Raw genomic sequence first — 22,450 nt, forward strand, 5'->3', positions numbered from 1 at the left:
TTGCATTTCTATTAGTATCTTCTACATTTTTTCATGTGATTATTAACTGATGTTATATCTACTTATTCAAGCTTACTGTTCACATACTTTGTCCTTTTTAAAATATGTGCTGTTTTTTCTTATTAATTTGTAACTAGTACTTTTGTCAAATATTACAGATCTTCTCCCCTGAATTTATTGAATGCTTATTATGTGCTAGGCCCTGTGCTAAATACTTTACATACATGATCCCTTTTAGGTCTCACATCAGTCATGTAGAATGTTGGTATTATTCTCATTTTTCACACAAGGAAGACTAGAGTTCAGAGAGGTTAAGGAATTTACCCAACTTTACACAGTTAGTTTCAGAGCTGGCCTAAACAGGTCTCCCTGACAACCACAAGCTGTGATAGGACATTACATTCCAGATTGTCTTTTATCTTTTAACTTTAAGGAGGATTTGTATTTGTTGTGCTACAAGGAAGCTTCAAATTGTTTAAGTAATCAGATTCCCTTGTAGCTCCTGGGTTTCCTGCTGTGCTTATGAAACCCTTCCCTGCTCCAACATTATAAAAATATTTAACAGTTTATTTTTTGTAATACTTTTATATTTTTTTAGAAGTGTTTGTATGGGTATCCAATGGGCCCCAATGAATGATAGGGGCTATGTAAGCTGGACTATCATCAATGGTACCCAGTATGAGAAAGCCAGAAAAAAAAGAAGTTAATATTTGTGTTCTGGTCTATCTTGTCCTATGGAAAATCCCAGCTTCAGGTTCTCATCTCTCTGCCAGACTTTATAGTATTAAGCTGGCACTCTATAGATAAGGTACTGGGAAAGTATCTGATATGCCAGAAGGAAAAAGGACAAATCTCTAAGGGGGCCATTTGGGCTCCTGACTTGACTAAAGCAGAAAAGAACAGTGGAAGGAAGGCAAAGATAAGCATCAAACATAGGGTTTTCTACACACATTGTCCAGAGTGAAGACGGGTTGGGAAAGACTGGCAAAAGGAGAGGAGGCGAGGTGTGGTAGTCCAAGGAGAGAATGATGACTAGCATCAAGTTTAACCAAAGTTGAATTCAAGGACAAGCCACTAATAAGTCAATTGGGGGCAGCAAGCCTCCACCTTCCTTCCAGCTAAACACTAGAACTTAAGGCCTTAATTCTGCATGGATTTAAAGGGACCAGAAGACAGAATGGCCCTGAAAGAGGTCAGCCTACCCATCTTTGGGCAGGAATCACACCTCTCTTCTCCCTCTCCCCCTTCCTTTCCTCCCCTCCTCATTCTTCTTCGTGGAAATTCTCCATAGAAATAAACATCCCCTCAGTTTTCTTCACAAAGCAAACTTGCTGCAACTCCAGTTATGTGCCTCATACTTGCACCAGCTTAAATAGCACTAATTTCTTAAAAATACAGAAATTGTCATTGTTATAGCAATTTGTTCTCAAGGACAAAGGCCGCAGCAGGCTAACATGATCCCATTTTTTTGGCCATGGCCATTTCATCAAAAATAATGGTAATATTTCAAATTGATTATAGAGTGCTCCATGAGATGTTCACAATGCAGATTATCAAAAGTGGAGAGGCCTAGATTTTAAACTAGTTGACCGCCAGGATTAACCTGATGGACTTTGACCCAGCTTTTAAGAGAAAAATACCTCTCTGAATTTCAAAGAAAAAGGCATCACTTATTTGCATCCTAATGACACTTTTTAATTCAGAACACTGAAATCAGCCACTACACAGGACCCAGACAACCATTGGGAAGAAAAAGAGATAGGCTGGATTTATATTTATAAATGCCCATTTACATATAGCAGGTTTGGGCAGTAATCACATGCACGTGTGAAGAATCAATGCCACATTTGAAAAGACTGTTGTCTCAAGTCAATGGACAAAGATCCACAGGGGTAAAGGAGGAGATCTAAGTATGTTACACTTGTGAAGTTTTCAGTTGAATAAGGAATCAAAGTACATTTTTGTAATATTGAGTCAACTATCCCTAAGACAGAAGTGCTGGCTTTTGCTTCCATGACTTCCATGAAGCTGAGGCAAGAGATGAATAATTACTGTGAGAAATAAGTCCACTGCCTGGAGCACAGTGAAGTAAGGCTTTAATCAATGTTCTTGCAAGAGCGGATGTCTGATGGACTAGCACATTCAAGCAGTTATAGCAAATAATTTATCTCCTAGCGTGAAGTTCCTCCTCTGATTCCTCATTGGCTGAGTACTACAGAGGTTACAGCCTTACCCAGAAGTCACCTATGCCCATGTAAGGCCAAAAAGTAGTCTGATGAAAACAAATGTACATTCCTTGAGGTGATGCAAATTTCAGTTCTTTGGCTAATGCTCATTGCAAACCCTGTGAAAAATAAGCCCACTAAATGGAGACGGGAAGAAGAACCCGGAAGTGAAGCATCTAAGTGTTTGGGACTCAATGGCAAGAGTCATATGGGACTCAATGGCTGTTCATACATATTTCCAATAGGTTGCAAACCTATGGTTAATAGACAGCACAGCTTTTATTTGATATTTCTGAAAAAGAATTATCTCATGTCTCACAACTATATTCAACAAAAGAAGAGGGAAAAATGTATCAGATTCGGTAATTGTTCTGTTAAAGTAGAATCCCCTGGCTTGCTCCATAGTTTCATGGAATTATTTTGAAAGTCTGTGAAAATGGGCCAGGAATGTAAGATTCTGTGAAGAGTTGTGGAAGAGAGTGACAATGTAGGAAGGGTGGATGTAGATCTGGAGCTCACACTGTTCCATTCCTAAATCTCTCCAATGGCCAGTCTTCAAGTAAATGCATTGTAGTTCTCCAGATATGAAGCTATGCTTTCCATTAACATTCCCTCTCTTTTCTAGCTTTCCAATATGTGCACTAATGACCCAAACAAGAAGAGTTTATGATGGATGATACTCATTTAATTGACTGAAATTGAGTGCTGTGCACTTTTGGAATCATGTTAATTCTTGAGACTAACCTACATAGTGGTAACTTTTTATCAGAGATGAGACAGATATGTATAAATGTGAAGAGACACAATGGGAAAATGGTCTACAAGCCAAGGAAAGAGGCCTGGAACAAATCTTTCCCTCACAGCCCTCAGGAGGAACCTGATGACACCTTGAGTTTTTACTTCTAGCCTCTGGGACTGTGAGACAATAAATTTCTGTTTTTTAATTCACCTAGTCTGTGGTCCTTTGTTAGGCAGCATAGGAAACTAGTACACTTCTTTATCTAAGGGAACTTACTTTGCAAGATAAAATAAATTTTCCTCAGTACTGCCACAAACACTTATAATCAACATTCTAGAAACTTGAGCATAAATAAGAATCTATGTGTGTCTTGTGCTATGTACACAGGTAGCAACTACCCCATGGGCACATACTTGTTTTAAAACCCTAAAAGATGTCACATGTGAGCTCTTTATTACTCTCTCTTAGAAAATCTGAAATTATATCCTTGGAATCAGAAATAGGACAGATATTTAGTCAGGAAATTACATGTAGAAAATTGGGCTTCAAAAAGATCTGTTTATAAACCTAGTTGGGCATGTTTATTCTTCTATGATGTCAATAATGTCAACATGGTAGGTTTTTTGGTTACATTTTTGCTTTCATGAATATAAAAATCTTTAATTAGGTTTCTTCGAAAGGCACACTAGCACCATTATAGTTAAGGAAAATAAATCTCGCTTCATCTGAATCAATTAGTGAGGGAAAATATGGTTTCTTTTTTTATAAAGACACTAGAGATGAATTTATTGGCTAATAGAATGCATCATTCAGCTTCTTGAAGTCTCAAGGTTAGATTATTGGTACATTAGGAAGAATTCCAAGTATATAATGTGTTCTAATTATTATTAACTAGAGTTCAATAATTTTCTGAGGAAGTTATTAAATAATGTAGGTTTCTAAGCCATATGCAATGAAAACATATTTGTTTCATGACTAACATCTACATACACTGATGTTATCCAGTGAGTGACATACAAGTCAGCTGCATAAAAAGCTCTTCTTTTGTATTCCTGTTTCCTTTCTCCAGTTCTTCTATCCAGTTATTTTGTTCTCGTATAGTATGTTTTACTCTCAGGAAAGAACCTCTATGCAGGAGACTTAACCCAACAAAGCATAGCAATAGCAGGGACAAAATCAAGGGGAAGTTTGAAAAAGGAGAACTGCTTGGATTGAGTAAGTATTTAATGCTTTACTCATGGATGACTTTGGGTTGTACAGAATGATTCTACTCTGCTGACCTATATGCTTTGTCCACTTCTGGGCAATGTCCAGAATATACTTATACAATAAGTATAAGCTGAATTATGCATCTATATTCATTTTCACTTCCCTTCACTCATCAAAAGATGAGTAACGTATGCCCTTTAAATTTACTTTTAGTCACATTTCATAAAATTATGGGTCTGGTTTTTAAATGAATAAAATTACATTTCTATATCTGGAATAAGCCATTTGCCCCAGTAAGACATTGGCCAACATATTAATACTCAAAAATGCCAGCTGAAAGCTATTTTTTTCTAACAATCTGAAGTCTTTTGAAACATTTAGTACTTTTTAAAAAGAAATTGCTTTCAGAAACTTAAGTGTATTTTTACTAATATTTCAATGATGATAAATCTTCATCTGCCAACATTGATTTGATTTTTGCAGAGAGTCAAAAAGTCAGAGTTAATTCTGTTTATAATGTAAGTGATTAAGCTGGATAATGCCAAATTATTATTTTAAGAAAGTGGTATGACTGTAACATAAGTGACTAGGTTTTTGTATATGATGAATAAATTCACATGTAATCTGCTCCAGCAGGGGAATTATAAAATGATGTTTTACCTAGAAAGATTGTCATTATTCTAAGGATTGTTGAATGATTATAAGGTGTTATGTTGTTATATGTGTTCATAATCTTTTTTAAAAGTTTTTTTTTTACCTTGCTGACTAATCTCATAGATAATATGTAGTAGATAATATTTTATTATCAGTAGTAGAATTTACTTAGGAACATTGTCTTTTTCCCAGTAGTGCTGAATCTAAGCTACATTATGTAAATTTAAGTAGCACATAGTGAACATTAGAATGGTGGAGTGCTAAAGATGAAAATATAAACATAAATGTAATATTCTTATATTTTAAATAAAAGGTATCCAAATCAGCAGTAAAGTAAAACTTTCACTATTTGTAGATGCCATGGTACTATATATGGAAAATTCCAAAGATTCTATTTTTAAAAATGCTAGAACTGATAAACAAATTTGATAAATCACAGGATACAAACTGACATACAGAAATCTCTTGCTTTCTATACACCAATAATGAAGCAGAAGAAACAGAAATTAAAGAATAGATCCCATTTACAATTGCACTGAAAGCCATAAGATTCTTAGAAATAAAACAAACTAAAGAGGTGAAAGGACTATATGCTGAAAACTATAGAACAGTTATGAAAAGAATTGAAGATGACACACACAAAAAAATGGAAATATACTCCATGCTCATGGATTGGAAGAACAAATATTATTAACATGTCTAACTACCAAATCAATGTACACATTGCAAGCAATCCTTATAAAATTTTTTTTTTCACAGAACTAGAACAAACAATTCTAAATTTTATATAGAACCACAGAAAACCCCAAATAGCCAAAGCAATCTTGATGCTGGAGGCATCACAATTCTGGACTTCAAGTTATATTACAAAGCTGTAGCGATCAAAAAAGTATACTACTGGCACAAAAATAGGCACATAGGTCAATGGAACAGAATAGAAAAGCCAGAAGTGGACCTGCAACTATATGGTCAATTAATTTTCAACAAAACAGGAAAGAATATAATGGGAAAAAAAGACATCCTCTTCAGACAGATGGTGTTGGGATAACTCAACAGCTACATGCAAAAGAATGAAACTGGACCATTTTCTTACACCATACACAAAAATATATCAAAATGACTTAAAGACCTAAACGTCAGACAAGAAACAGTCAAAATCCTAGAGGAGAACATAGGTAGTGTTCAATATCAACCTCTTTGATATTGACCATAGCAACTTCTTTCTAGATATGTCTCCTGAGGCAAGATAAACAAAATCAAAAATAAACTATTGGTACTACATCAAGATTAAAAGCTTCTGCACCTCAAAGGAAACAACAAAACTAAAAGGCAACCTATAGAATGGGAGAAGAGGGGCACCTGGGTGGCTCTGTCAGTTGGGCATCTGACTCCAGCTCAGGTCATAATCTCATGGTTCATGGGTTTGAGTCCTGAGTCGAGCTCTGTGCTGACACATCAGATTCTGTGTTTCCCTCTCTCTCTGCCCCTCCCTCACTCACACTCTGTCTCTCTCTGCCTCTCAAAAATGAATAAATGTTAAAAAAAATTTAGAATGGGAGAAGATATTTGCAAGTGACATCTGATAAAGGGTTAGTATCCAAAATCTATAAAGAACTTATAAATGTCAACAACCCAAAAATGAATAATCCAATTAAAAATGGGCAGAAGACATAAATCGACACTTTTCCAAAGAAGACATACAAATGACCAACAGAAAAGATGCTCAACATTACTGATCATCAAGGAAATGCAAATCAAAACTACAATGAGATATTACCTCAGAGTTGTCAGAACCACTAAAATCAATAATACAAGAAACAACAAATGTTAGTGAAGAAGTGGAGAAAGAGGAAACATTTGGACTACTGGTGTGACTGCAAACCAGTGCAGTCACTATGGAAAACAGCATGGAGTTTCCTCAAAATGTTAAAAATAAAACTACCCTTAATCCAACAATTGCACTACTAGGTATTTACCCAAAGAATACAAAAAATAGTAATTCAAAAGGATACATGCACCCTGATTTTAAAGCAGCATTCTATACAACGTTGGAAAATGATATTCCATGAAAATGGAGCCCAAAGAAAGAAAGCTGGGGTGCCTATTCTTCAATCAGACAAATAGATTTTAAATAAAAAACTATAGTAAGGTCAAAGAAGGGCATTGCACAATAATAAAGGAGTCAATCTAGTAAGAGTATATAACATTTATAAGTATTTAGACATACAACATAAGAGCACCTAAATATATAAAATAAATATTAACAGACCTAAATGTACAAATACACAGAAATATAACAACAGTAGGAGATCTTAATACTTCATTTATATGAATGTTTATCTAGATAGAAAATCAATAAGAAAACATTAGTCTTAGATGACATATTAGACCAGATGGACTTAACATAAATAGAACATTCCATCCAAAGCCAAAAGAATACACATCTTGTGAAGTGCAAATGGAACATTCATTCTCTAGGATAAATCATATGTTAGGCCACAAAACAAGCCTTAATAAATTTAAGAAGATTGACATTATATCAAGCTTCTGTTCTGCCCACAATGGATGAAATTAGAAATCAATTACAAGGAGAAAACTGAAAAATTCACAAATATTTGGAAATTAAACAAAATACTCCTGGACAACCAATGAGTCAAAGAAGAAATCTGAGGATAAAAAAGAAAAAAACAAAACCTTGAGATTAATGAAAATGGAAATACGATATATCAAATAGTATAAGATGTAGCAAAAGCAATCTAGGCAAGATGTTTGTAGTAGTAAATATTTACTTTATTTGAGAAAAATCTCAAATAAACAACTTAACTTTACACCTCAAGGAACTAGAAAAAGAAGACAAAGAAAGCCCAAAGTTAGTAGAGGGAAATGACTGATAGATACCACAGAAAACAAAAGATTATAAGAAATTACTATGAATAAGTGTACACCAACAAATTAGACAAGCTAGAGAAAAAAGTGTTTAAATTCAAGACTGAATCAGGAAGAAATGGAAATCCTGAACAAACCAATTACTAGTAAGGAGATTAAATCATTTATCAAAATCCTCCCAACGAACAAAAATCCAAGAGAAGATGGCTTTACTATTGAATTCTATGAACGTTTAAAGAATTAATACCAATTCTTCTCACACTCTTTCAAAAGATAGAAAAGGGAATATTTCCAAAGTCATTTACCAGGACAGCATTATCTTGATATAAAAGCCAAACAAGGACTCCACAAGAAAAGAACTTTATAGACCAATATTTCTAATAAACTTAGATGCAAAAATCGTCAACAAAATATTAGGAAACTGAATTCAACAGTATACTAAAAGAATCATACACCATGATCAAGTAGGATTTATTTCAAGGATGGTTTGATATCTGTACACTAATCATTGTGATATACTACATTAACAAAATGAAAGATAAAAATCACGATCATTTCATAGATGTAAAGTGTACATTATACAAAATTCAACCTTCGTTTATGATAAAAACTTTCAACAAAGTGGGGATAGAGGGAACATATTTTAACATAACAAAGGCCAGATACAGCAAGCTCTCAGTTAACATTGTTTTCAATGGTAAAAACTTAAAACTTTTCCTATAAGTTTAAGGACAAGATACATATGCCCACTCTTACCACTTTTATTCAACATAGTATTGGAAGTCTTAACCAGAGAAACTAGGCAAGAAAAAGAAATAAAAGAGTCCAAATTGGAAAGGAAGAATTAAGTTGTCACTATTTGCAAATGAGATGGTATTACATATAGAAAACCTTAAACTTGCAGTGCCTGGGTGGCTCAGTCGGTTGAGCAGCTGACTTCAGCTCAGGTCACGATCTCATGGTTCGTGGGTTTGGCCCCGCATCAGGCTCTGTACTGACAGCTTGGAGCCTGGAACCCGCTCCGGATTTTGTGTTTCTCTCTTTGTACCCCTCTCCCCAAACCCCTGCTCACGCTGTCTCTCTCTCTCTCTCTTTCTCTCTCAAATAAATAAACATTTTAAAAAAATAATTAAAAAAAAAAGAAAACCCTGAACTTGGCCAAAAAACTGTCAGAACAAATTTTTAAAAAAACAGTAAAGTATCAGAGTACACACTCAGTATACAAAAATCTGCATTTCCATACAGTAATAACAAACCAGCAGAAAGAGAAATTAAGAAAATGATCCTATCTACAATTACATCAGAAAGAATAAAATATTTAGGAATAAATTGAACCAAGGGGCTGAAAGACTTGTACATTGAAATATATAAGCCATTGATGAAAGTAATTGAGGATGACACAAATAAGTGGAAAGAACACAGTATTGGAGAGGAACACAGTTCATGGATTAGAAGAAATCATATTGTTAAAATGTTCCAAAACAATGTATAGATTCAATGCAATTGTAATCAAAATTCCATTTTTTTTTTTTTACAGAAATAGAATAAATAATTCGAAAATTTGTATGGAAACACAAAAGACCCCAAATAGTCAAAGCAATCTGGAGAAAGAAAAACATAGCTTGAGGCTTTATCTTCCCTGATTTCAAAGTATATTAAAAAGCTATAGTAATAGAAACAGTATGATACTAGAATAAAAACAGACATGGGTCAATGGAACCGAATAGAGAACCCAGAAATAACACACGTATATATGACCAATTATTTATAACAAAGGAGCCAAGAGTATACAATGGGGGAAGGATAATCTTTTCAATAAATGGTGTTGGGAAAACTGGACAGCCACATGCAAAAGAATTAAACTAGACCATATCTTGCACTGTAAAAAAATTAATTCAAAACGGATAAAGACTTTATTGTAAGACCTGAAACCATAAAACTCTTTGATGAAAACGTACGTAGTAAGCTCCTTAACACTGGTCTTGTCAATGATTTTTTGGAATTGACACCAATAGCAAAGACAACAAAAGCAAAAATAAACAAGTGAGAGTACGTCAAATTAAAAAGCCCCTGCACAGCAAAGGAAACCACTAAGGTTGCTAAGAGAGTAGATCTTAAAAGTTCTCATCACAGGAAAAAATTGTAATGATATTTGGTGATGGATGATGACTGGACTTATTGTGGTGATCATTTTACAATGTATACAAATATCAAACATTATGTTGTACATCCCAAACTAACGTAATATTATATATCAGTTATACCTTGATAAATAAATTGAAAACAGAAAGTTCAAACTGAGAAATGTAACAATGTTATTCATTAACTCACTTAGAAACAGAACTCATTACATGTCAAAAATCACACTTTTTTATTGTAACTATTTTTAAAATACAAAAAAAAGAGAATTTTGTCTTGTCTTATTGCAAATAACTTTAGTGTCTGTTTTAATAAAAGAGATCTATCTTCTAATATGTGCTTCTTCATTAAATTTGTTGCAAAATTCAATTTTAGGTTGAAATACATGAAAAAATATGGCTTCTTTCATATATACAGTTGGAAAAGAAGGAGGATATTCTTTTCTGATACTACACCAATACTTGACAAATGATAGTTTCTTAGAAGTTAATTGCAATGTGGAACTTGAAACCATTAGTGATCTTGCCATACTTTATTATTATAAAATGTATTTTTCCCCCTGAAATTTAAGGTAGATATTTTACCTTAAAAAATTAGGCTAGTTGCTTTTTAGATGAGTTGGTTTCTCCTCTCTGGAAGGTACTCTGATTTTTCTTTATCCATGGGTTTAAAATTTTAAAGTTATGTGCCTAATTGCACGTCTTTTTCATTTGCTGTGCTAACACTCCTTGGAATCATTAAATCTGGAGATTTAATTATTTCAATTGTGGGAAATTGTATTTTTTATCATCTGTTTAAAAATTTCTTTCCTTCAAGCATAACAACATTCATATCATAAGAGTCCCAGAATAAGAAGGGAGGAGAAAAAAGAGGAGAAGGTTTATTTGAGCAAATTTAGCTGAAAATTTCCCTAATCTGGAGAAGGAAACAAACATCCAAATCCAGGAGGCACAGAGAACTCCCATCAAAATCAACAAAAACAAGCCAACAACAAGACATATTGTAGTAAAATTTACAATATACAGAGTTAAGGAAAACATCCTGAGAACAGCAAGGGAAAAGAAATTCCTAATTTATAAGGAAAGACAAATCAGGTTAGCAGCAGACTTAAGAACAGAAATTTGGCAGGCCAGAGTAGAGTGGCATGAGATAGTCAACATGCTCACTGGAAAAAATATGCAGCCAATAATACTTTATCTAGAAAAACTGTCATTCAGAACAGGAGGAGAGAGAAAGAGTTTCTCAAAGAAAAACTAAAGGAGTTTGTAACCACTAATTGAGTGTGAAAGTAAGACTAAAAGCAACCAAGACTAGAAAGTAACAAAGGAAATTTCCAGAAACAATAACTTTGTAGGTAATACAATGACATTAAATTCATATCTTTCAATAATCACTCTGAATGTAAATGGACTAAATGCTTCAGTCAAAAAACTTAGGATACCAGAATGGATAAAAATATAAGACCCATCTATATGCTGCTTACAAGAGACTCACTTTAGACCTAAGTACACCTACAGATTGAAAGTGGAGGGATGGAGAACAATTTATCATGCTAATAGATATCAAAAGAAAGCTGGCCTAGCCAGACTTATATCAGACAAAATAGATTTAAAACCAAAGACTGTAACAAGAGATGAAGAAGGGACTATATCATAATAAAGGGGTCTATCCAACAAAAAGATATAATAATTATAAATATTTATTCCCATAACTTGTAGCACCCAAATATGTAAATCAATTAATTACAAACATAAAGAAATTCATTGATAACAATACAATTATAGTAGGGGACTTTAACACCCACTTATAGCAATGGACAGATTATGTAAGGAAAAAATCAACAAAGAAACAATGGCTTTGAATGCACACTGGTCCAAATCAACTTAACAGGTATATTCAGAACATTTCCTCCTAAAGCAGCAGAACACACATTCTTTTTAAGTGCACGTGGAATATTCTCCAGAATAGATCACATACTAGGTCACAAATCAGCCCTCAACAAGTACAAAAAGTTTGAGATCATACCATGCATATTTTCCAATCACAATGGTATTAAACTTGAAGTCAACCACAAGAAAAAAATTGGAAAGACCACAAATACATAAAGGCTAAGGAACATCCTACTAAAAAGTGAATGTGTTAACCAGGAAATTAAAGAAGAAGTAAATAAATAAATGGAAACAAATGAAAATGAAAACAGAATAGTCCAAAACTTTTGGAATGCAGCAAAGCTGTTATAAGAAGGAAGTATACAGCAATACAGGGCTACCTCAAGAAGCAAGAAAAGTCTCAAATACATAACCTAACCCTATACCTAAAAGATGTGAAAATGAACAACTAAAGCCTAAAGCCAACAGAAGGGAAATAATTAAGATTAGAACAGAAAAAAAATGATATAGAAACAAAAAAAGCAGTAGAACAGATCAGTGAAACTAGGAACTGGTTTTTGAAAAAATTAAGAAAAGTTGATAACCCCCTGGCTAGACTTACCAAAAAGAAAAGAGAATGGATCCAAATAAAGTAACAAATGAAAGAGGAGAGACCACAACCACTGCTACAGAAATACAATCGTAAGAGAATATGATGAACAAACTATATGCCAACCAATTGGGCAATCTGGAAAAAAAATGAATAAATTTCTAGAAATATATAAACTAGCAAAGCTGAAAAAGGAAAAAAATAGATAATCTGAACAGACTGATAACCAGCAAAGAAATGGAGTCATTAATCAAAAATCCTCCAAGAAACAAAAGTCCAGGGCCAGATTGACTCCCAGGGGAATTTACCAAACATTTAAAGAAGAGTTAACACCTATTCTTTTCAAACTGACCCAAAAAATAGAAGAGGAAGGAAAACATCCAAATACATTCTACAAGGACAGCATTAGCTTGGTTTCAAAATCAAACATCCCACTATAAAGGAAAATTACAGGCCAATATTCCTGATGATCATGGAGCAAAAATTCTCAACAAGATACTAGCAAATTGAGTCCAAAATTATATTAAAATTTTTATTTCACCATGATCAAATGGGATTTATTCCTGGGGTGCAAGTGCGGTTCAATATTCACAAATCAATCAAAGTGATACATTAATAAAAGAAAGGATATAAATGATATGATCCTGTCACTAAATGCAGAAAATGCATTTGACAAAATGCAGCATCCCTTTTTAATTAAAACCCTCAACAAAGTAGGGATAGAGGGACTATACCTCAACATCATAAAGGCCATATACAAAAGACCCACAGCTAACAGATCCTCAGTGAGAAAACCGAGAGCTTTTCCTCTACAATCAGGAACAAGACATGGATGTTCATTCTCAGTATTGTTATTTAACACAGTACTGGAAGTCCTGGCCTCAGAAATCAGACCAAACAAACAAACAAACAAAAGGGGGGCACCTGGGTGGCTCAATCAGTTAACTGCTCAACTCTGGATTTTGGCTCAGCTCATGATCTCATGGTTTGTAAGATCTAGCCCTGCATTAGGCCCTGCTCTGACTGCACAGAGCCTCCTTGGGATTCTCTATCTTTAATTCTCTCCACCCCTGTTCTGCTCTTGCTCTCTCTCTCTCTCTCAAAATAAATACACAAAGATAAAAAAAGAAATAAAAGGCATCCAAATTGGCAAGAAAGTAGTCAAACTTTCACCATTTGCAGATGACATGATAGTCAAAGTAGAAAACCCAAAAGATTCCATCAAAAAATTGCTAGAAGTGATACATGAAATCAATAAAGTCACAGGATACAAAATCAATGAAAGAAATCTGTTGCATTTCTATACACCAATCATGAAGCAGCAGAAAGAGAAACCAAAGAATTGATCCCATTTACAACTGCACCCAAAATTATGAGATACGTAGGAATAAACCTAATCTGAGAGGTAAAAGATCTGTACTCTGAAAATCATAGAATACTTACGAAAGAAATTGAAGAGGACACAAAGAAATGGAGAAATATTCCATGTTCATGGATTGGAAGAAAAAATACAGTTAAAATGTCTAAATTACTCAAAGCAATGTACACATTCAATGCAATCCCTATCAAAATATCACCAGCAATTTTTTTTTCACAGAGCTAGAACATACAATCCAAAAATTTGTATGGAACCACAAAAGAGCTCAAATAGCCAAAGCAATCTTGAAAAAGAGAAACAAAGCTGGAGGCATCACAATTCTGGACTTCAAACTATATTACAAAGCTGTAGTCATCAGGACAGTATGTTGCTAGCACAAAAAAATACACATAGATTAATGGAACAGAATAGAAAACCCAGAAATGGACCCACAACTAATATAGTCAACTAATCTTTGACAAAGAAAGAAAGACTATATAACGGAAAGAAGACAAGTCTCTTCAACAAATGGTGTTGGGTAAAGTGGACAGCGACATGCAAGAGAATGAAACTAGACCACTTTCTTACATCATACACAAAAATAAATTCAAAATGGATGAAAGACCTATATATATCTAAGACAATAAACCATCAAAATCCTAGAGGAGAACACAGGCATCAACCTCTCGGACCGTGACCTTAGCTATTTCTTTCTAGATATGTCTCCTGAGGCAAGATAAACAAAAACAAATATGAACTATTGGGACTTCATCAAGATAAAAAGCTTCTGTACAGCAACGGAAACAATCAATAGGGCCACCTGGGTGGCTCAGTAGGTTAAGCGTTCAACTTTAGCTCAGGTCATGATCTCGCAGTTTGTGAGCATTAGCCCTGTGTCAGGCTCTGTGCTGACAGCTCAGAGCCTGGAGTGTGCTTTGGATTCTGTGTCTCCTTTTCTCTCTCTGCTATTCCCTTGCTCTCTCTCTGTCTTTTATCTCTCTCTCTCTCTCTCTCAAAAGTAAATAAACATCATTTTTTTTAAAAGGAAAGAGTCAAATTAAAAGACAATCTATGGAATGGGAGAAGATATTTGTAAATGACTATCTGGTAAAGGGTTAGTATCCAAAGTCTATAAAGAACGTATCAAACTCAATACCAAAAAAAACCCCCAAATAATCCAGGTAAGAAATGGGCAGAAGACATGAATAAACATTTTCCCGAAGAAGACATCCATATGGCTAAGAGGCACATGAAAAGATGCTCAACATCACTCATCATCAGGGAAATACAAATCAAAACCAGTATGAGACACTACCACACACCTGTAGGAATGGCTAAAATTAACAATGCAGGTGACAACAGATGTTGGTGGGGATGTGGAGAAAGGGGAACCCTCTTACATCATTGGTGGGAATACAAATTGTTGCAGCCACTGTGGAAAGCAGTATAAAGATTCCTGAAAAACTTAAAAATAGAACTATCCTATGACTCAGCAATTGCACTCCTAGGTATTTAGTCAAAGGATACAAAAATACAGATTCAAAGGGAGACATATGCCTCAATGTTTATAGCAGCATTATCGACAATAGTCAAATTATGGGAAAAGGCCAAATGTCCATTAAGTGATGAATGGACAAAGAAGGTGTGGTATATATGTACCCACACAATGGAATATTACTCAGCCATCAAAAAAGAATGATGCCTTTACATTTGCAATGATATTAATGGAGCTTAAGTGTATTATGCTAAGCAAAATAAGTCAGAGAAAGAAATACCATATGATTTTACTCATATATGGAATTTAAGAAAAAAAAAACCAGATGAACATGGGAGAAGGCAGAAAAAAAAAGAGAGAGGGAGGAAAACCATAAGAGACTATTAACTATAGAGAACAAACTGAAGGTTGCTGGAGGGGAGATGGGTACAGAAATGGGCTAAATGGGTGATCGGTATTAAAGAGGGGACTTGATAGGTGAACACTGGGTATTGTATGTAAGTGATGAATCACTAAAGTCTACTCCTGAAATACTACACTATATGTTAACTAACTAGAATTTAAATAAAAATTTGAAACAATAAAATAATTTCTTTCTTACACTAATATTAATTCTTCTTAATGAAATGGCTCTCCTAGATTGAGTACCCTATCTCTTTTCCATATATATGTATATATATATGTACATTTGTACATATATATTGTACATTTGTTTGTACATTTGTTTTTCCTTCTTGGGTATTTACCTAACATTTTCTTCCAATTTTCCTGCTTCAAATAATATTTTCTTAACTTATAAAAGCTGTTTTTAGCTTCTGATTAGCTTCTGACTGTAGTTTTACTTAACATTCCACTGGTGATATCTATAGTCTTCACCAGTCTCCTGATATATGAGTTTTATGTGTTTAACATTAGCCAATTTCCTCTAGGATAATTTCCTCTACTTATTTGCCAATAGTATCTCTTTCATGATTTATTTTTTTAATCTCCTATCAGAATTTGTCTTATTATTATTCTTTTTTTTTCTTTCAAGTTTTTATTTAAATTCCAATTAGTTAACATATAGTGTAATATTAGTTTCAGGAGTAGAATTTAGTGATTTCTCACTTATATACAATACTCAGTGCTCATCACAACAAGCGCCCTTCTTAATCCCCATCACCCATTTAACCTTTCCCTGCCCCCCTCCCCTCTAGCAACTCTCAGTTTGTTCTCATAGTTAAGAGTCTGTTTTATGGTTTGCCTCTCTCTTTTTGTCCCCTCCTATATTCTTCCATTTTGTTTCCTCTAATTCCACGAGTGGAATCATATATTTGTCTTTCTCTGACTGACATCATTTAGCATAATATGCTCTAACTCCCTCTACGTCTCTTTTTCATGTTGAAGACCTTCTGGTGATTTCCTTTGTATGTTTTCACATATAAGGATAAGTTAATAAGTAGATGACTGGGAGCCAGAGCCAGGCTACTCAAAACTGTTCTTGCTTAAATTCATGAAAATGATACCTACTTGCTATAAAACTACAAAGTGCATTCTGAAGTACCTGAGGCCGTGGTACAAAAACTTCCTGTCTTCTACGAATCTTCAACAACTTTACGGAAAGATTATTGGCATAATCCCAATTGCTAATCCTGACAACATCATTGCCATTGCCCCTGCAGCCTTACTTCCACTTTTGTTTTAGTTTTGAACCCTGGGGGCTCTGTGGAGGTTTCACAATGACATAAACTCTTCCTCAGACTACACAATCTCTGGTGTTCTTTCTTCCAGTTCTTTGGAAGCCACATTGGGCTGGGATACTACTGAGAAGTAAACTTTTATTGTGCTAAACTACTGAGATCTGGGGGGTTGTTAGGACAACATACCTTAATTTATTCTAACTAGTAAACTTCCCAATTCCTCACCAGTGAAGCCCTCCCAATAAATTTTACAGTACCTTTTAAATATAAATGTTTAATCAAGATTGAACATATTTGAGGAAAATGTTCACACGAAAAATGATCTTACACAAAGAAACAAAGGAACTCTATAATAATGCAAAAAATGGAAGAAAACATTTGTTTTAAATTCCAATTAATATTGGCAAATGTAAGAGAAGATCATATACCTATAAAGCAAAAAGACGGTGCTATAAAATGAAGTGATCAAATGATAAGAAATAACTTCTGGAAATTAATAATGTAGCAAAAACTAAGATAAATAGATATACAAATGTTCATAGCAGCTTTATTGGTAATAGCTCCAAACTTGAAAATATCCAAATATTCTTCAGTGGATGAATAGTCAAAGAAATTATCATACATCTATACCATGGGAATAGTACTCAACAATAGGAAGGAATGACTCATTGATACATATAACAGCTTGGATGAAATTATGCTGATCGATGAAATTATGCTGAATTTAGAAAATCCAATTTCAAAAGGATTCATCTTGTAAGATTCCATTTATGTAACCTTCATGAAATAACAGGACTATGGCCCCTGTGGGGTGCGCAATCTGTCAATAGAAAAGATCAACATTGAGCACAAGATGTGACCCTATTGTTTGGGACAACCAACCAACTACCTGGTGGTAGTTTAAGTACATTGGATCATTTCGGTCCTTTCAGGAACAAGGATTTTTTTTTCTCAATGGATATGGATTTTGCCTTCCCTGCCCATAATGCTTCTGCCATAATGATTATCCCTGGACTTACAGAGTGTGTTATTTATGATCATGGTATTCTTAGCATTACTTCTGACAAGGAACTCATTTAAAAGCAAATGAAGTGTAGCAATTGTCTTCTGAAAGCATGATATTGTAAATACTGTTATTTGGAATTCACCGTCTTACTATGTATCCCATCATCCTACTGTTTGGCCTGATAGAATGGACTCTGAAAATTCAGTTATGATGCCAGCTGGGTGAAATCACTTTGTCGAGCTGGCATAAGGCCTGAGATGCAGGACATGCTCTGAACCAGCAATTAATTTATAATACAGTTTACTCACAGTAGATATGCAGTTTCAGGAATCAAGAGGTGTAAATGGGTGCTTTTAAAACTGATACACCTAATGATGTAGTAGCAAAGTTTTGGTTTTCCATCTCCACAGTATTGAGCTCTGCTGGTCTTCGATATCTTCGTTCCCAGGGCAGGGAATGCTTCTACCAGGAGCATGACAATAGTTTCATTAAACAGGAGGTGGAGACTGCCATCTGGTCACACGTCAGACAAATAAAGTGGTTATTGTACTGGATGTGACAGTTAATCTTGATTATCAATAGTAAATTGGTTTGCTACTACACAATGAGAGAAAGGAGGAATACTTGGGGCCCAGGAGATTCTCTTGGTAACTTCTTAGTACTCTCAAGTTATATAGTAGAAGTAATAGAAAACTATAGCAACTGGAACAGACAGAGCCTTTATGGTGCAAAGAGTTCAAGACTAGGATTTAGGTCACTTTACCAGACATACATACACATACATGCATACATACATATGTACATACATAAATAACTGGCTGAGGCACTTGCTGGTGAAGAGTTTAAAAAGGAATGGGTGGTAAGAGAAGGGAATTATAAATATCACTTATGGCCATATTACCAGTTACAAAAATAAAGGCACTATGGTAGTTAAATATATTTCCTGTATTGTTCCTATATTTGGACATTTGTGTAAATGCTCATAATTTATTCTTTCACCTCTCCTATTCCCATGCCACATAAGAGTATTAATGAAAAATCATGCTTACTTCTATATCTCAGTTTTAGGTTACAGTACAGCAAAAGGGAATTGTGAATCAAAGGATAAAAAAACATTTTCTCAAAGAGGGAAATCTCATTGGATTTCTTCTTTTGGGTTTGGTTGTATGATGAATAGTTAAATTATATAATGGGAAAGTATAATGTTGCTAACATCTTCATGTGGAAGTTAAATGCTGACAGTGAGGATCTTTGGATGCTGAGCTGACAAAGGTGTAGACTATGCATCCATAGTTTGCTGTTAACTCAACACTAATACCAGTCATCTTTAAGGCTGAGCTACATTTTCCAAAAATTCTTTCCTATATAGTTTTTGGTTAGAGTATGCTGGTGACAGAAACTTGCCAAATGTGTGGGTAAAGAAGAGATTTACAGTGGCTTTCTGGAAAACCCTTGAGAACTACCTTTTTCATTACTGAATTCTGACATAATTGGTGGACACTTCCTAGAGATTTTTGAGAATTTCAATAAGTTTTTGAGAACCAGTGCCTCATTTCTTAAGCTGAGATGTTTAGCATGAGTTCCTCTGATTTTTGGTGATGGCTCCCATGACCTATGCTACTTCAGCTCTTCCAACAGTCAAGACAATTCCTAATTCTGTATTAAATTTTTTATATACAGGGGTGCCTGGGTGGCTCAGTCAGTTAAGTGACTTACTCTTAGTTTTGGCTCAGCTCATGATCTCATGGTCATGAGATCAAGCCCCTCCTTGGGCTCCATGTAGAGCATGGAGCCTGCTTGAGATTCTCTTTGACCTTCTCCCACTGCCCCTTCCCTCCCCTCTCTCTCTAAACATTAAATAAATAAATAAATAAATAAATAAATAAATTTTTATATACAGAATACATAAAATGATTTCTTTTTTCTTGATAGTACCCCAAAGGGTACAAGATTCTATAAAGTTTCCAGACAGAAAATAACAGATTGAATACAAAGAATAAGAAGTCAGTATGGCATTGAAATGTCAACAGCAACACTGTAAGCTAGAATAAAATTGAACAAAGCATTCATTATGCTGAGGGAAGTTGATTTCCAAGCCAGAATTCTATATCCAGCTAAACTATTAATCAATAGTGAGGGTAAAATAAAGACATTTTCAGACATGCAAAGTTTCCAAATTTTTCCACATTTCTCAAGATGCTACTGAAGGATAAGCAACATTAACATTAAGAAAATGAGAGTGAAAGGGGCACCTGGGTGGCTCAGTCAGTTGAGCATCCGACTTCAGCTCAGATCATGATCTCATGATTCATGGGTTCAAGCCCCGCATCGGGATCTGTGCTGACAGCCAGCTCAGAGCCTGGAGGCTTTTTCAGATTCTGTGTCTCCCTCTCTCTCTGACCCTCCCTTGTTCATGCTGTCTCTCTCTCTCTCTCTCTCTCTCTCAGAAATAAAAAAAAAAAAAAAAGAAAAGAAAACGAGAGTGAAAGCCTAAGAAACAGATATGGGATCTGAGGAACAAGGAAGCCAACATAGGAGAGAGGTGAAGAGAGTTTAGAGAATAATAGCATAGTGAATTCTTAATGGGGCACTTGTACAATAGTCCTGCAGAGCAGATAGGTCAGATTGGGCAGGAGGATAGAAAGCTATGGGAAAGATTTAGCCAAGGGGAAAATAAATGAAATAGATAGACTTCCTGATGACTTTGGCCTCATGTAGAGGGGTTTTTCAGCCTTACCAGTGCATTTGGAAAAATTAGTAATAGTGCATAGAAAATGGAGCAAATGAACAAATAGGACAGTTAACTTCTGGAAGAACAAGATGTGCAAGAACGAAAATGTAAGTACAAACTTACAATGATTTGACTTTAAAATGTCAGCTTCATGATGGTGTGAAAGTGCTACAGATTCAGTTGAAGCCATACTTTGAATTCTGAACTTTGTTTTTTTCCTGGGCTATCAAATGCGGTTTGGTGCTTTCTTGTGATACTGGGCAGCAGCAGTGAGCCAGCCATAGCTCCTAGTCAGCCACACGATCACAATGTTAACAATCAACACAATTACAATCACTCTGTACCCACACAAACATTCTGTTTTTTCACTTTCAATACAGTATTCAATAAATTACATGAAATATTCAATACTTATTATAAAACAGACTTTGTGTTAGATGACTTTGTCTAACTGTAGGCTAAGGTAGTGTTCTGAACACATTTAAAGTAAACAGGGCTAAGCTATGATGTTCAGTAAGCTAGATGTGTTATATGCATTTTTGACTTATGATAGTTTCACCTTACAATGGGTTTATTAGGATGTAATCACTTTATAAGTTCAAGAACGTATGTATACTATACTATAAAGGCCACCTGTAAATAGTATTTATACAGTCACAACAATAGAAATATTAACTTCAATTTAATCAAGAATTATGATACAACTGTACTAGGAAAAGCATTCATGTTGTGGATGAGGTGGGCGAGTGGTACTTTTTCTTTTTAGATATTCTTTATTTAGTTGAAAAAGTTTGCCTTTATTTCACAAAGGAAAAATCTATTAGAGTTTACAAGTGAATTTATCAGTGTTGCAAGATACATTATCAAAATACAAAAGATATTGAATTCCTATGCATTATCACAGAACAATCTGAAAATGAAATTAGGAAGACAATTTCAATTACAGTAGCATCAAAGAGAATAAATTCTTTATGAATACATTTAACTGGGAAAATGCAAAACTTATATTCTGAAAACTACAAAGCATTTGAAAGAAATCAACAAAGACCTACTTAAACAGAAAGACATCTGTGGCACCTGGGTGGCTCAGTCGGTTTAATGCCCCACTCCTGACTTAGGCTCGGGTAATGATCTCATGGTTCATGGGTTCCAGCTCTGCACTATCAGCACACAGCCTGTGTCAGATCCTCTGCCTTCCTTTCTGTGCGCCTCCTACCCCACCCCCTCTTTCTCAAAATTAAATTTGTATAAGCCACAAAAGACCTTAAAATAGCCAAAGTTATGTTGAAAAAGAAAAGTGGAAGGCATCACAATCCTAGACATTAGCCTGTACTACAAAGCCATAATCATCATTTGTGATTTTTATCTCTTTGGATTCTCTCTCTTTTCTTTTTGAGAAGTTTTGCTAGGGGTTTATCAGTTTTGTTTATTCTTTCAAAAGAACCAGCTCTTAGATTCATTGATCTGTTCTACTGTTTTTTGTTTGTTTGTTTGTTTTGTTTTTTTATCCTATATTGTTTATTTCTGATGTAATCTTTATTATTATTATTTTTTCTGATGGCTTTGGGATTTCTTTGTGCTCTGCTTCTATTTTCTTTAGGTGTGAGGTTAGGTTCTTTATTTGGGATTGTTTTCTGGCTTCCTTAGTAAGCCTGAATTGCAATGTATTTTCCTCTTAGGACTGCCTTTGCTTCATCCCAAAGGGTTTGGACCATACGGTTTTCATTTTCATTTGCTTTCATATATTTAAAAATTTTTTCTTTAATTTCCTGGTTGACCCATTCATTCTTTAGTAGGGTGTTTAGTAGCCTCCAAATGCATGGAGGCTTTCCAAATTTTTTCTTGTATTTGA

The sequence above is a fragment of the Hyaena hyaena genome, unplaced genomic scaffold (genome assembly GCF_003009895.1).
Source record: "Hyaena hyaena isolate Hyena2069 unplaced genomic scaffold, ASM300989v1 scaffold_1187, whole genome shotgun sequence".
Classification (NCBI taxonomy): domain Eukaryota; kingdom Metazoa; phylum Chordata; class Mammalia; order Carnivora; family Hyaenidae; genus Hyaena; species Hyaena hyaena.